This window comes from Oncorhynchus nerka, linkage group LG20, assembly GCF_034236695.1.
Source record: "Oncorhynchus nerka isolate Pitt River linkage group LG20, Oner_Uvic_2.0, whole genome shotgun sequence".
In the NCBI taxonomy this organism is placed as follows: domain Eukaryota; kingdom Metazoa; phylum Chordata; class Actinopteri; order Salmoniformes; family Salmonidae; genus Oncorhynchus; species Oncorhynchus nerka.
Genome location: NC_088415.1, coordinates 60,180,553 through 60,192,853, shown reverse-complemented (window position 1 = coordinate 60,192,853; position 12,301 = coordinate 60,180,553).

The following is a 12,301-nucleotide window of genomic DNA, read 5'->3' as shown; positions in this document are numbered from 1 at the left end:
GCTTATTCAGGAGGCAGGTAGATGACGCAGGTAGATGACGCTATGGTGCCACTGAGGTCAGACTCTCTGGATTTGCTTTTATTTATCTATAATTTCATAAGCCAGGTAGGTGATTGAGAACACACTCTGTTGTACAATAAGAGGCAGTGTGTAGAACTATTGATTTACCCGCCTCTAGCAGTATACAGTTTGAATCAACATTTAGTTGAAAATAGCCCCAATTAGCCATGATTTAATGTGGTGTGTACTGTCTCCCCTTTATTTTGAATCATAGATGACACCCCCTATGTGACCTCTCAGGAATGTTCGAACCACTGGTAACCTTTCCAAACCGAGGCTGGGCCGAAAGTGTAAGGTTCTGTAATTATTTTCTTAGTCAACTTTATGTTTTGTTGCGTTGTGTTCCTGAACGTAGCCCTGTTTCATTGTGTTCTGGAAAGTAGCCCTGTTTGGTTGTGTTCCTGAACGTAGCCCTGTTTCTTTGTGTTCTGGAACGTAGCCCTGTTTCTTTGTGTTCTGGAACATAGCCCTGTTTCTTTGTGTTCTGTAATGTAGCCCTGTTTCTTTGTGTTCTGAAATGTAGCCCTGTTTCTTTGTTTTCTGGAACGTAGCCCTGTTTCTTTGTGTTCTTGAACGTAGCCCTGTTTCTTTGTGTTCTGGAACGTAGCCCTGTTTCTTTGTGTTCTGGAACGTAGCCCTGTTTCATTGTGTTCTTGAACGTAGCCCTGTTTCTTTGTGTTCTTGAATGTAGCCTTGTTTCTTTGTGTTCTGGAATGTAGCCCTGTTTCTTTGTGTTCTGGAACGTAGCCCTGTTTCTTTGTGTTCTTGAATTTAGCCCTGTTTCGTTGTGTTCTGGAACGTAGCCCTGTTTCTTTGTGTTCTGGAACGTAGCCCTGTTTCTTTGTGTTCTGGCACGTAGCCCGGTTTCCTTGTGTTCTGGAACGTAACCCTGTTTCTTTGTGTTCTGGAACGTAGCCATGTTTCTTTGTGTTCTGGAACGTAGCCCTGTTTCTTTGTGTTCTGGAACTTAGCCCTGTTTCGTTGTGTTCTGGAACATAGCCCTGTTTCTTTGTGTTCTGGAACGTAGCCTTGTTTCTTTGTGTTTTGGAAAGTAGCCCTGTATCTTTGTGTTCTGGTACGTAGCCCTGTATCTTTGTGTTCTGGAACGCAGCCATGTTTCGTTGCGTTCTGGAACGTAGCCCTGTTTCTTTGTGTTCTGGCACGTAGCCCGGTTTCGTTGTGTTCTGGAACGTAACCCTGTTTCTTTGTGTTCTGGAACGTAGCCATGTTTCTTTGTGTTCTGGAACGTAGCCCTGTTTCTTTGTGTTCTGGAACTTAGCCCTGTTTCGTTGTGTTCTGGAACATAGCCCTGTTTCTTTGTATTCTGGAACGTAGCCCTGTTTCTTTGTGTTTTGGAAAGTAGCCCTGTATCTTTGTGTTCTGGTACGTAGCCCTGTATCTTTGTGTTCTGGAATGCAGCCCTGTTTCTTTATGTTCTTTAACGTATCCCTGTTTCTTTGTGTTCTTGAATGTAGCCCTGTTTCGTTGTTTTCTGTAACGTATCCCTGTTTCTTTGTGTTCTGGCACGTAGCCCTGTTTCGTTGTGTTCTGTAACGTAGCCCTGTTTCTTTGTGTTCTGGAACGTAGCCCTGTTTCGTTGTGTTCTGGAACGTAGCCCTGTTTCGTTGTGTTCTGGAACGTAGCCCTGTTTCTTTGTGTTCTGGCACGTAGCCCTGTTTCTTTGTGTTCTGGCACGTAGCCCTGTTTCTTTGTGTTCTGGAACGTAGCACCGTTTCGTTGTGTTCTGGAACGTAGCCCTGTTTCGTGGTGTTCTGGAACGTAGCCCTGTTTCGTTGTGTTCTGGAACGTAGCCCTGTTTCGTTGTGTTCTGGAACGTAGCCCTGTTTCAGCCCTGTCTCTCATTTTTGTTCATTGATTTCACCTGTGTTATTCACTCACCTGGTCTCATCAGCTCCTAATTTAGTTTGGTTCATTCTGTTTGTGCCTTTGTGAGGTGTTCGTTTTGACTCTACTAAGCCTTTTCCCAGATCGTTTGTGAGAACCAGTTATAGCCTTCAGTCCTAGTTTTGCGTCTGCCTGTTTGCCTACCTGTGAATGACCATTGCCTGCCTGTGACCACGATTCCTGCCTTCTGCAAAGGCGTAATAAACACCTGCCATGCTCTGTGTGTGAATCTACACCTTTTTCTCCCTTAGTATTCCCTACAGAAAGTGCACAATGCCTGCAATACATCAATGTTGTTCCCTATTATACAACAATCAAACTCCCCGTGAAATGAATATTCCGACGCTACATATTATTGCGGGTCGGTATCCAGGGATCTGGTTTGGTATGTGCAGGTTGTATGTTTGAGAGGGACCTTGACAATCCACCTCATGATAACACTAATCTCCACATTGTGTGAAGTGGCATAACTGTGTCCATGTGTGTGAGATGTTACTTACTTTCCCCATCTCTCTGATTCTTCTCCAACAATACTAGAGACACACATGAAAGGGGAAATATGGAGGGTCTGGAATCTGTGTTTGGGAAAAAAATTGGGCCAGTCACTTTCAATGGGTTTGCATTGCTTTGGATGGGCACACATACAGTGCATTCGGAAAGTATTCAAATCCCTTGACTTTTTCCACATTTTACAGTTACAGCCATATTCTAAAAATGTATTCAAAATAATGTACCTCGTCAATCTACACACAATACTCCATAATGACAAAGCAAAAACTGTTTGATACAGTTTTACAAATCAAACAAAACGGAAATACTAGATGAAAGTATTCAGACCCTTTACTCAGATATTACTGAAGCACCTTAGGCAGCGATTACAGCCTCGAGTCTTCTTGAGAATGACGCTACAAGCTTGGCACACCTGCAGTTGGGGAGTTTCTCCCATTCTTCTCTGCAGATCCTCTCAAGCTCTATCAGGTTGGATGGGGAAAGTCACTGCACAGCTGCTTTCAGGTCTCTAGAGATGTTCGATAGGGTTCAAGTCCAGGCTCTGACTGGGCCACTCAAGGACATTCAGAGACTTGTCCCGAAGCCACTATTGCATTGTCTTGGCTGTGTGCTTAGGGTTGTTGTCCTGTTGCACCTTTTCTCTGTTCATCTTTCTCTTGATCCTGACTAGTCTCCCAGTCACTGCCGCTGGAAAACATCCCCACAGCATGATGCTGCCACCACCATGCTTCACCATAGGGATGGTGTCAGGTTTCCTCCAGATGTGATTCTTAGCATTCAGGCCAAAGGGTTAAATTTTGGTTTAATCTTGTTCCCTTTGACAAACTCCAAGTGTCTTGTTGTGCATTTTACTGAGGAGTGGATTCCGTCTGACCACTCTGCCATAAAGGCTTAATTGGTGGAGTTCTGCAGAGATGGTTGTCATTATGGAAGGTTCTTTCATCTTCTCAGAGGACCTCTGGTGCTTTTTTAGAGAGACCATCGGGTTCTTCGTCACCTCCCTGACCAAGACCCTTCTCCCCTGATTGCTTAATTTGGCTCGGTGAACAGCTCTAGGAAGACTCTTGATGGTTCAAACTTCTTCTATTGAAGAATGATGGAGGCCACTGTTTTCTTGGGGACCTTCAATGCTGCAGACATTTTTTGGTATTCTTGCCCAGATCGGTGCATCGACACAATCCTGTCTCGGAGCTCTACGGACAATTCCTTTGACCTCATGGCTTGGTTTTTGCTCTGACATGCACTATTAACTCTGGGACCTTATATAGACAGGTGTGTGCCTTTCCAAATCATGTCCAATCAAGAGAATTTACCACAGGTGGACTCCAAGTTGTAGAAACTTCTCAAGGATGATCAATGGAAACAGGATGCACCTGAGCTCTATTTCGAGTCTCATAGCAAAGAGTGTAAAAACTTATTTTCAATACATTTGCCACATTTCTAAAAACCTGTTTTCACTTTGTCATTATGGGGAATAAGGCCATAAGGTAACAAAATGGTGAAAAAGTGAAGGGGTCTGAGTACTTCCCAGAAGGCACTCTATACAGTGCCTTCAGAAAGCGTTCACACCCATTCACTTCCCACATTGTGTTGTTACAGCTTAAATTTAAAATGTATCCATAGCCCCTGTATCCAAGAAATCAAATGTAACTGAACCTAAAACCTCTTATGGCTGCGATCCCCGTACAGGGATCAACATTAGGGGAAATTTCAGAGTGACAACTAAAAATACAACGTCGTAACATTAAACATTCTTGAAAATGCAAGTGTCTTACATCCTTCAAAATATTAGGATCTTGGTAATCAAACTACGTTTTCCAATTTAAAATAGTTATTATAGAGAACAAATACCATACTTTTGTTTGAGAAGAGCAATTAACAACAGAAACATTTTCCGCCATGACAGTTTTTACACATTCACATCTGAAGGTAAAATTATGACTTACATTCTGATATCTTGCTCTTATTTCTCTTCCTGAGTTATCAGTTATGAAACTTTGCACACCTACAGTTGCCCTCTTGTGTTATCCATCAAAATTATCTCCAGCATCCTATCTGACTGTGTGGCTATTCTAGTACATGTGAAAGATGTGAAAGATGAACAATAAAAAACAGAAAACGTATGCTCTTTCTTTCTCTTTTCTTCCACCAGATCTACTGTGTTATATTCTCCTACATTCAATTAACATTTCCACAAACTTCAGAATGTTTCCATTCAAATGATACCAAGAATATGCATATCCTTGCCTCTGGGGCTGAGCTACAGGCAGTTAGATTTGGGTATGTCTTCAGGCGGAAATTGAGAACAAGGGATGCAGCCATAAGAATAATAATGACTATCGCCCTGTAACACTCACTTCTGTCATCATGAAGTGCTTTGAGGAGCTAGTTAACCTCTCTGGTATATGTAGGATGCTAGCGTCCCACCTGGCCAAAAGCCAGTGAAAATGCAGAGCGCCAAATACAAATAAATGACTATAAAATCAAACTTTCATGAAATCACGTAAGATACCAAATTAAAGCTACACTTGTTGTGAATCCAGCCAACATGTCAGATTTCAAAAAGGCTTTTCGGCGAAAGCAAACGATGCTATTATCTGAGGATAGCACCATAGTAAACAAAGACAGAAAAGCATATTTCAACCATGCAGGCGCGACACAAAACGCAGAAATAAAAATATAATTCATGCCTTACCTTTGACAAGCTTCTTTTGTTGGCACTCCAATATGTCCCTTAAACATCACAAATGGTCCTTTTGTTCGAGTAATTCCGTCGATATATCCAAAATGTCCATTTATTTGGCGCGTTTGATCCAGAAAAACACCGGTTCCAACTTGCGCAACGTGACTACAAAATATCTCAAAAGCTACCTGTAAACTTTGCCAAAACATTACAAACTACTTTTGTAATACAACTTTAGGTATTTTTTAACATAGATAATTGATCAAATTGAAGACTGGATGATCTGTGTTCAATACAGGAGGAAAACAAACAATGACTTGGAACAATGACTCACGGTGTGCTGATCTGATTGGCAAACAGAACTGACTTTCATAGCAGTTCTGTTCAATGCAGAGGATTAGTACAGGGACACAGTCTTGGAAATATGTGTATGCATGCTCGATGAAGACACCTGCACCTGCTAAAATCGGTTTCCTATTGAACATACTTCTTTCCGTATGAAATATTATAGTTTCATTACATTTTAGTTTATCTGCGGAGTCAATAGAAACATATTTTGACTTGTTGAAATACATTTTAGAGGTAGATTTTTGGATTCCTATCTCTGCATGTTGAACGAGTGGATTACTCAAATCGATGGCGCCAACTCAACAGACTTTTTGGGATATAATGAAGGATTTTATCTCACAAAACTACACTACATGTTATAGCTGGGACCCTTTGGATGACAAATCAGAGGAAGATTTTCAAAAAAGTAAGTGAATATTTAATTGCTATTTGTTAATTTATGAAACCTCTGCCTGTGGAAAAATATTTTGATGTGAGGCACCGTCCTCAAACGTCCTCAAACAATTGGACAGTGCAGTTAGATTTACAAGAATTTAAGCTTTCACTTGTATGTACCTAAATGTTTAATATCCATAATTTGTATGATTATTTATTGGAATTGCGCGCCCTCCAGTTTCACAGGAAGTTGTCCTGCTAGTAGGACTCCTAGCCTTATTAAGAAGGTTTACCAAACGTTTTACCAAAGTTGTCCTGCTAGTAGGACGCCTAGCCTTATTAAGAAGGTTTACCAAACGTTTTACCAACATTTCTTTGATACCCAATCTCAACTCACACTATTACATTTTTGGAGGTGACTTGAATTGTGTAATCCACCCAGTTTTGGAGCGCTCAAACCCTGGATCGTTATCTCCCTCAAAAATGTCCAGCGCTTTGTCTGCATTTATTAGCCAGGCAGGATGTGTAGCTCCATGGAGATTCCTTTTTCCCAGTAACAAAGAATTACCTTTATTTTCACATGTGCACCACATAAAGCCCTTCTCCCCTCTGTTATAACACCAAACTAGAAACATTCCTGCGAGACTCTTATATTCTGAAATGTTATGACATGATGTTCCAATAATGTTCTGAAGGCATATTAAGGCTGGGGCGGCAGGTAGCCTAGTGGTTGGAGCATTGGGCCAGTAACCAAAAGGTTGCTAGATCAAATCCCTGAGCTGACAAGGTAAAATCTGTCATTCTGCCCCTGAACAATGCAGTTAACTCACTGTTCCTGGGCTGTCATTGTAAATAAGAATTTGTTCTTAACTGACTTGCCTAGGTAAATAAAGGAAAAATGAATGGAAGTAGTTCTGAAACCAATGCTGCAAAGTTCTGCTAATGTGTAGTTTAACATTATTATGTGAAATGACATTTTAATCTTCTTATATCATATTTTATTCGGGTATTGTCCTAGCTTTTTTAAAGAAAGATCATTAAGTAGATTTGAACCTGCGATCTATAGGCAATTAGTCTGTTGTGCCACCAGGATCCTCCTATTTCCCATTGCACTGAAATCCCTAAATTATGATTACAACTATGGATATGCACTGAGTGTACAAATCATTAAGAACACCTTCCTAATATTAAGTTGCTTCAGACCAGCCTCAATTCGTCGGGGCATGGACTCTACAAGGTCTTCCACAGGGATGCTGGCCCATGTTGATTCCAATACTTCCCACAGTTGTGTCAAGTTGGCTGGATGTCCTTTGGGTGGTGGACCATTCTTGATACACACGGGAAATTGTTGAGTGTGAAAAACCCAGCAGCGTTGCAGTTTAAAATATATATATATATATTTATCTTTGTCTTGCCCATCCACCCTCTGAATGGCACACGTACACATCTCATTGTCTCAAGGCTTAAAAATACTTCTTTATCCTGTCTCCTCCCCTTCATCTACACTGGTTGAAGTAGATGTTAATATATTTAACCTTTTATTTAACGAGGCAATACAGTTAAGATCAAATTCTTATTAACAATGACGGCCTACCCCAGCCAAACCCTTACCCAGATGACGCTGGGCCAATTGTGCGCCGCCCTATGGGACTCCCAATCACAGCCAGTTGTGATACAGCCTGGAATCAAACCAGGGTCTGTAGTGAAGCCTCTAGCACTCTAGCGCTGAGATGCAGTGCCTTAGACCGCTGCACCACTCGGGAGCCCATATTTTGTTATCTCTTGTGATGTCCCCACATTGTTCTTACAACATAATGAAATGTTTTGGGAACTTTAAAATAACGTAAAAAAAAACGATGTTCTGTAAGCATGCTTGCAGCATCAGATAAAAAAATCCCACCAACATTGTATAATCGTCAACAGAACTGGACAGATTTCGTGTTATTACAACTTTTGGGGGGAATGTTCTTACAACTTCCCCACAACATAATTAAATGTTCTGTTATGACAAAAGGTGACGGTCTATGTACATACAGTTGTCGGAAGTCGGAAGATTACATACACCTTAGCCAAAAACATTTAAACAAAGTTTTTCACAATTCCTGACATTTAATCCTAGTAAAAAATCAAATTATTAGGTCAGTTAGGATCACCACTTTATTTTAAGAATGTAAAATGTCAGAATAATAGTAGGGAGAATGATTTATTTCAGCTTTAATTTCGTTCATCACATTCCCAGTGGGTCAGAAGTTTACATACCACATATTAGTATGTGTTAGCATTGCATTTAAATTGTTTAACTTGGGTCAAATGTTTTGGTTAGCCTTCCACAAGCTTCCCACAATAAGTTAGGTGAATTTTGGCTCATTCCTCCTGACAGAGCTGGTGTAACTGAGTCAGGTTTGTAGGCTGCCTTGCTCGCACACGATTTTTTCAGTTTTGCCCACAAATGTTCTATAGGATTTAGCTCAGGGCTTTGTGATGGCCACTCCAATACCTTGATACCTTTGTTGTGCTTAAGCCATTTTGCCACAACTTTGAAAGTATGCATGTCTTGAGATTTTGCTTCCATATATCCACATAATTGTCCATCCTCATGATGCCATCTATTTTGTGAAGTGCACCAGTCCCTCCTGCAGCAAAGCACCCCCACAACATGATGCTGCCACCCCTGTGCTTCACGGTTGGGATGGTGTTTTTCAGCTTGCAAGCCTCCCCCTTTTTCTTCCAAACATAACGATGGTCATTATAGCCAAACAGTTATATTTTTGTTTCATCAGACCAGAGGACATTTCTTCAAAAAGTTTGATCTCTGTGCCCATGTGCAGTTGCAAAACGTAGTCTGGCTTTTTATGGCAGAGCAGTGGCTTCTTCTTGCTGAGCGGACTTTCAGGTTATGTCGATATAGGACTCGTTTTACTGTGGATATAGATACTTTTGTACCTGTTACCTCCAGCATCTTCACAGGGTCGTTAGCTGTTTTTCTGGGATTGATTTGCACTTTTCACACCAAAGAATGTTCATCTCTAGGAGACAGAACCCGTCTCCTTCCTGAGTGGTATGATGGATGGGTGGTCTCATGGTGTTTATACTTGCAGACCATTATTCAGGTGTTTGGAAATTGCTCCCAAGGATGAACCAGACTTATGGAGTTTTACACTTTTTTCTGAGGTCTTGGCTGATTTCTTTCGATTTTTACCATGATGTCAAGCAAAGAGGCATTGAGTTTGAACTGAGTTTGAAGGTAGGCCTTGAAATACATCCACAGGTCCACCTCCAATTGACTCAAATTTTGTCAATAAGACTTTTAGAAGCTTCTAAAGCCGTGACATCATTATCTGGAATTTTCCAAGCTGTTTAAAGGCATAGTCAACTTACTTTATGTAAACTTCTGACCCACTGGAATTGTAATACAGTGAATTATAAGTGAAATAATCTGTCTGTAAAAAATTGTTGGAAATATTACTATAGTTTGTTAACAAGAAATTTGTGGAATGGTTGAAAAATGAGTTTTAATGACTCCAACCTGAGTTTATGGAAACTTCCGACTTCAACTGTGTGTTGTTGGAATAAGGAGTGTAAAATTAAAATAAACATGTGGCTGGCTGCCTCATTGCTTTAATACCATCGCCTTTTATGGCTGTGAATTCATTATTTGTTACTCTTGTTGTTGTTCATGATTATTTTGTTGTTTTTCAGGTTGTTGTTTAGTTTGATGTTGTTGATAATGTTGTTGTTGCTTTTGTAGTCATCTGTGGCCCTTGGTCCCCTGTGGGAATATGGAGTGTGAATGTCCCATTTCCCACCTTTGACCGAGTCCCAGTTTTGTATCCCTCAGTTAGTCACAACACTTGGCTCTCTGCTCCTGCATAGTTAGCGCGCAGGCACACACAAGCTCAGCGGCCAGGGCTCCCATGTGGCAGGGCTCTCAGGTGGCCAGTTAATGGCTGGAAGCGATAATGTTGTGTGGCCTCCAGAGACAATCATAGCAGGAAAAACAAGCATAGCTGTCCAAGAGATCTCTTGATGCAGCCCACATCATCAGGACCCCTATCTCCGCGGGCTGCTCTCTGTAAATCAACAGACACACTAACCCCCAATGAGAAATGATAGGCCCGCAATGTGTTTACAATCCCTGTCTGGAGTTCACACATGGCTACAAATTGGACAGGATGAAGAGAAATGTAATTGTCAATAAAAGCCTTTGACACTTAGGAAATGCTTGTAATTATAATTCAGTATTCCATAGTAACATATGACAAAAATATCTAGACACTAAGGCAGAAGACTTTGTGAAAATTAATATTTGTTTCATTCTCAAAACTTTTGGCCATGACTGTACATGCTTGTCCTCATAGATAATCCCAGTCTTAATCAAAACCCTGGAACTTTAACTCAACAGCATATTCTCATAGTCTCAGGACGCCAAAACTGTTTGGCATCTGACAAGGTTAGTAAAATAGATCAAAGTCAATAATTCCAGTCACTGCCCAGTGTTATGTTGTGACCCAGGAGGAGGGAGATGTAACTCACCAAGGGGGCCAGACCTACTATTTGGGAGACAGTCATATTCGAATCCTTCCATCAAAACCAAGTAAACTATACTTTCCTCTTTCTTCTGAATTGTATATGAATTATATACATTGTCCTATTGAAAAACAAATGATAGTCCCACTAAGATGGCGTATCGCTGCAGAAAGTTATGGTAGGCATGCTGGTTAATTAAGTGTGCCTTGAATTCTAAACAAATCACTGACAGTGTCACCAGCAAAGCAACCGCACACCATCACACCTCCTCCTCCATTCTTCACAGTGGGAGCCACATATGCAGAGCTCATCCGTTAACCTATTCTGCTTCTCACAAAGACACGATGGTTGGAGCCCAAAAAAATCTAATTTGGACTTGTCAGACCAAAGGACAGATCTCCACCATTCTAATGTCCATTGCTCGTGTTTCTTGGCCCAAGCAAATCTCTTCTTCTTATTGGTGTCCTTTAGTAGTGGTTTCTTTGCAGCAATTCGACCATGAAGGCCTGATTCACGCAGTCTCCTCTGAACAGTTGATGTTGATGAACTTATCCTAATGAACTTATCCTCGGCGACAGAGGTAACTCTGGGTCTTCCTTTCTGTGGTGGTCCTCATGAGGGCCAGTTTCTGCAGGGCGTTTGAGGATTTTTGTGACTGCACATGAAGAATATGTCAAAGTTCTTGAAATGTTCTGCATTGACTAACCTTCATGTCTTAACCTCCACAGGATCAGTGTCCCCCCGTGGGACGATTGAGCTAACGTAGGCTAATGTGATTAGCATGAGGTTGTAAGTAACAAGAACACTTCCCAGACAGACATATCTGATATGGGCAGAAAGCTTCAATTCTTGTTGATCTAACTGCACTGTCCAATTTACAGTAGCTATTACACTGAAGGAATACCATTGTATTGCTTGAGGAGAGTGCACAGTTGTCACACTCTGACCATTATTTGAGTTGTTTGTTTCTATGTTTTGTTTGGTCAGAGTGTGATATGAGTGGGCATTCTATGTTGCATGTCTAGTTAGTCTGTCTCTATGTGTTTTGGCCTGATATGGTTCTCAATTAGTGGCAGGTGTTTGTCGTTGTCTCTGATTGGGAACCATTTAGGTAGCCTGTTTTGAATTGTGGTTCGTGGGTTATTGTCTATGTGATGTTGCATGTTTGCACTCAGTTTTGATAGCGGTCACGTTTGTCTTGTTATTTTTTTTTTATTTGTTTAGTGTACTTCGTGTTTTTTCCGTCCGTTCATTAAAGTAGTCATTCATACCACGCTGCACTTTGGTCTCCTCAATACGACGATCGTGACAGAATAACCCACCAACAATGGACCAAGCAGCAGCAGCGGCAAACAACGCAGGACTCATGGACTTGGGAGGACATTCTAGAATGGCGAAGGACCCTGGGCACAGCCAGGGGAATATCGCCGCCCCAAAGCAGAGCTGGAGGCAGCGAAAGCAGAGACTGGAGTAATGTGATACATTTTTTTTGGTTCTAGTCAGGATTCTAGCAGCCGTATATAGCACTAACTGAAGTTTATTTCGTGCTTTTTCCAGGTAGCCGGAAAGTAGAGCATTGCAGTAGTCTAACCTAGAAGTAACAAAGCATGGATTAATTTTTCTGCATCATTTTTGGACAGAAAGTTTCTGATTTTTGCAATGTTACGTAGATGGAAAAAAGCTGTTCTTGAAACAGTCTTGATATGTTCGTCAAAAGAGAGATCAGGGTCCAGAGTAACGCAGAGGTCCTTCACAGTTTTATTTGAGAAGACTGTACAACCATTAAGATTAATTGTCAGATTCAACAGAAGATCTCTTTGTTTCTTGGGACCGAGAACAAGCATCTCTGTTTTTTCCGAGTTTAAAAGTAGAACGTTTGCAGCCATCCACTTC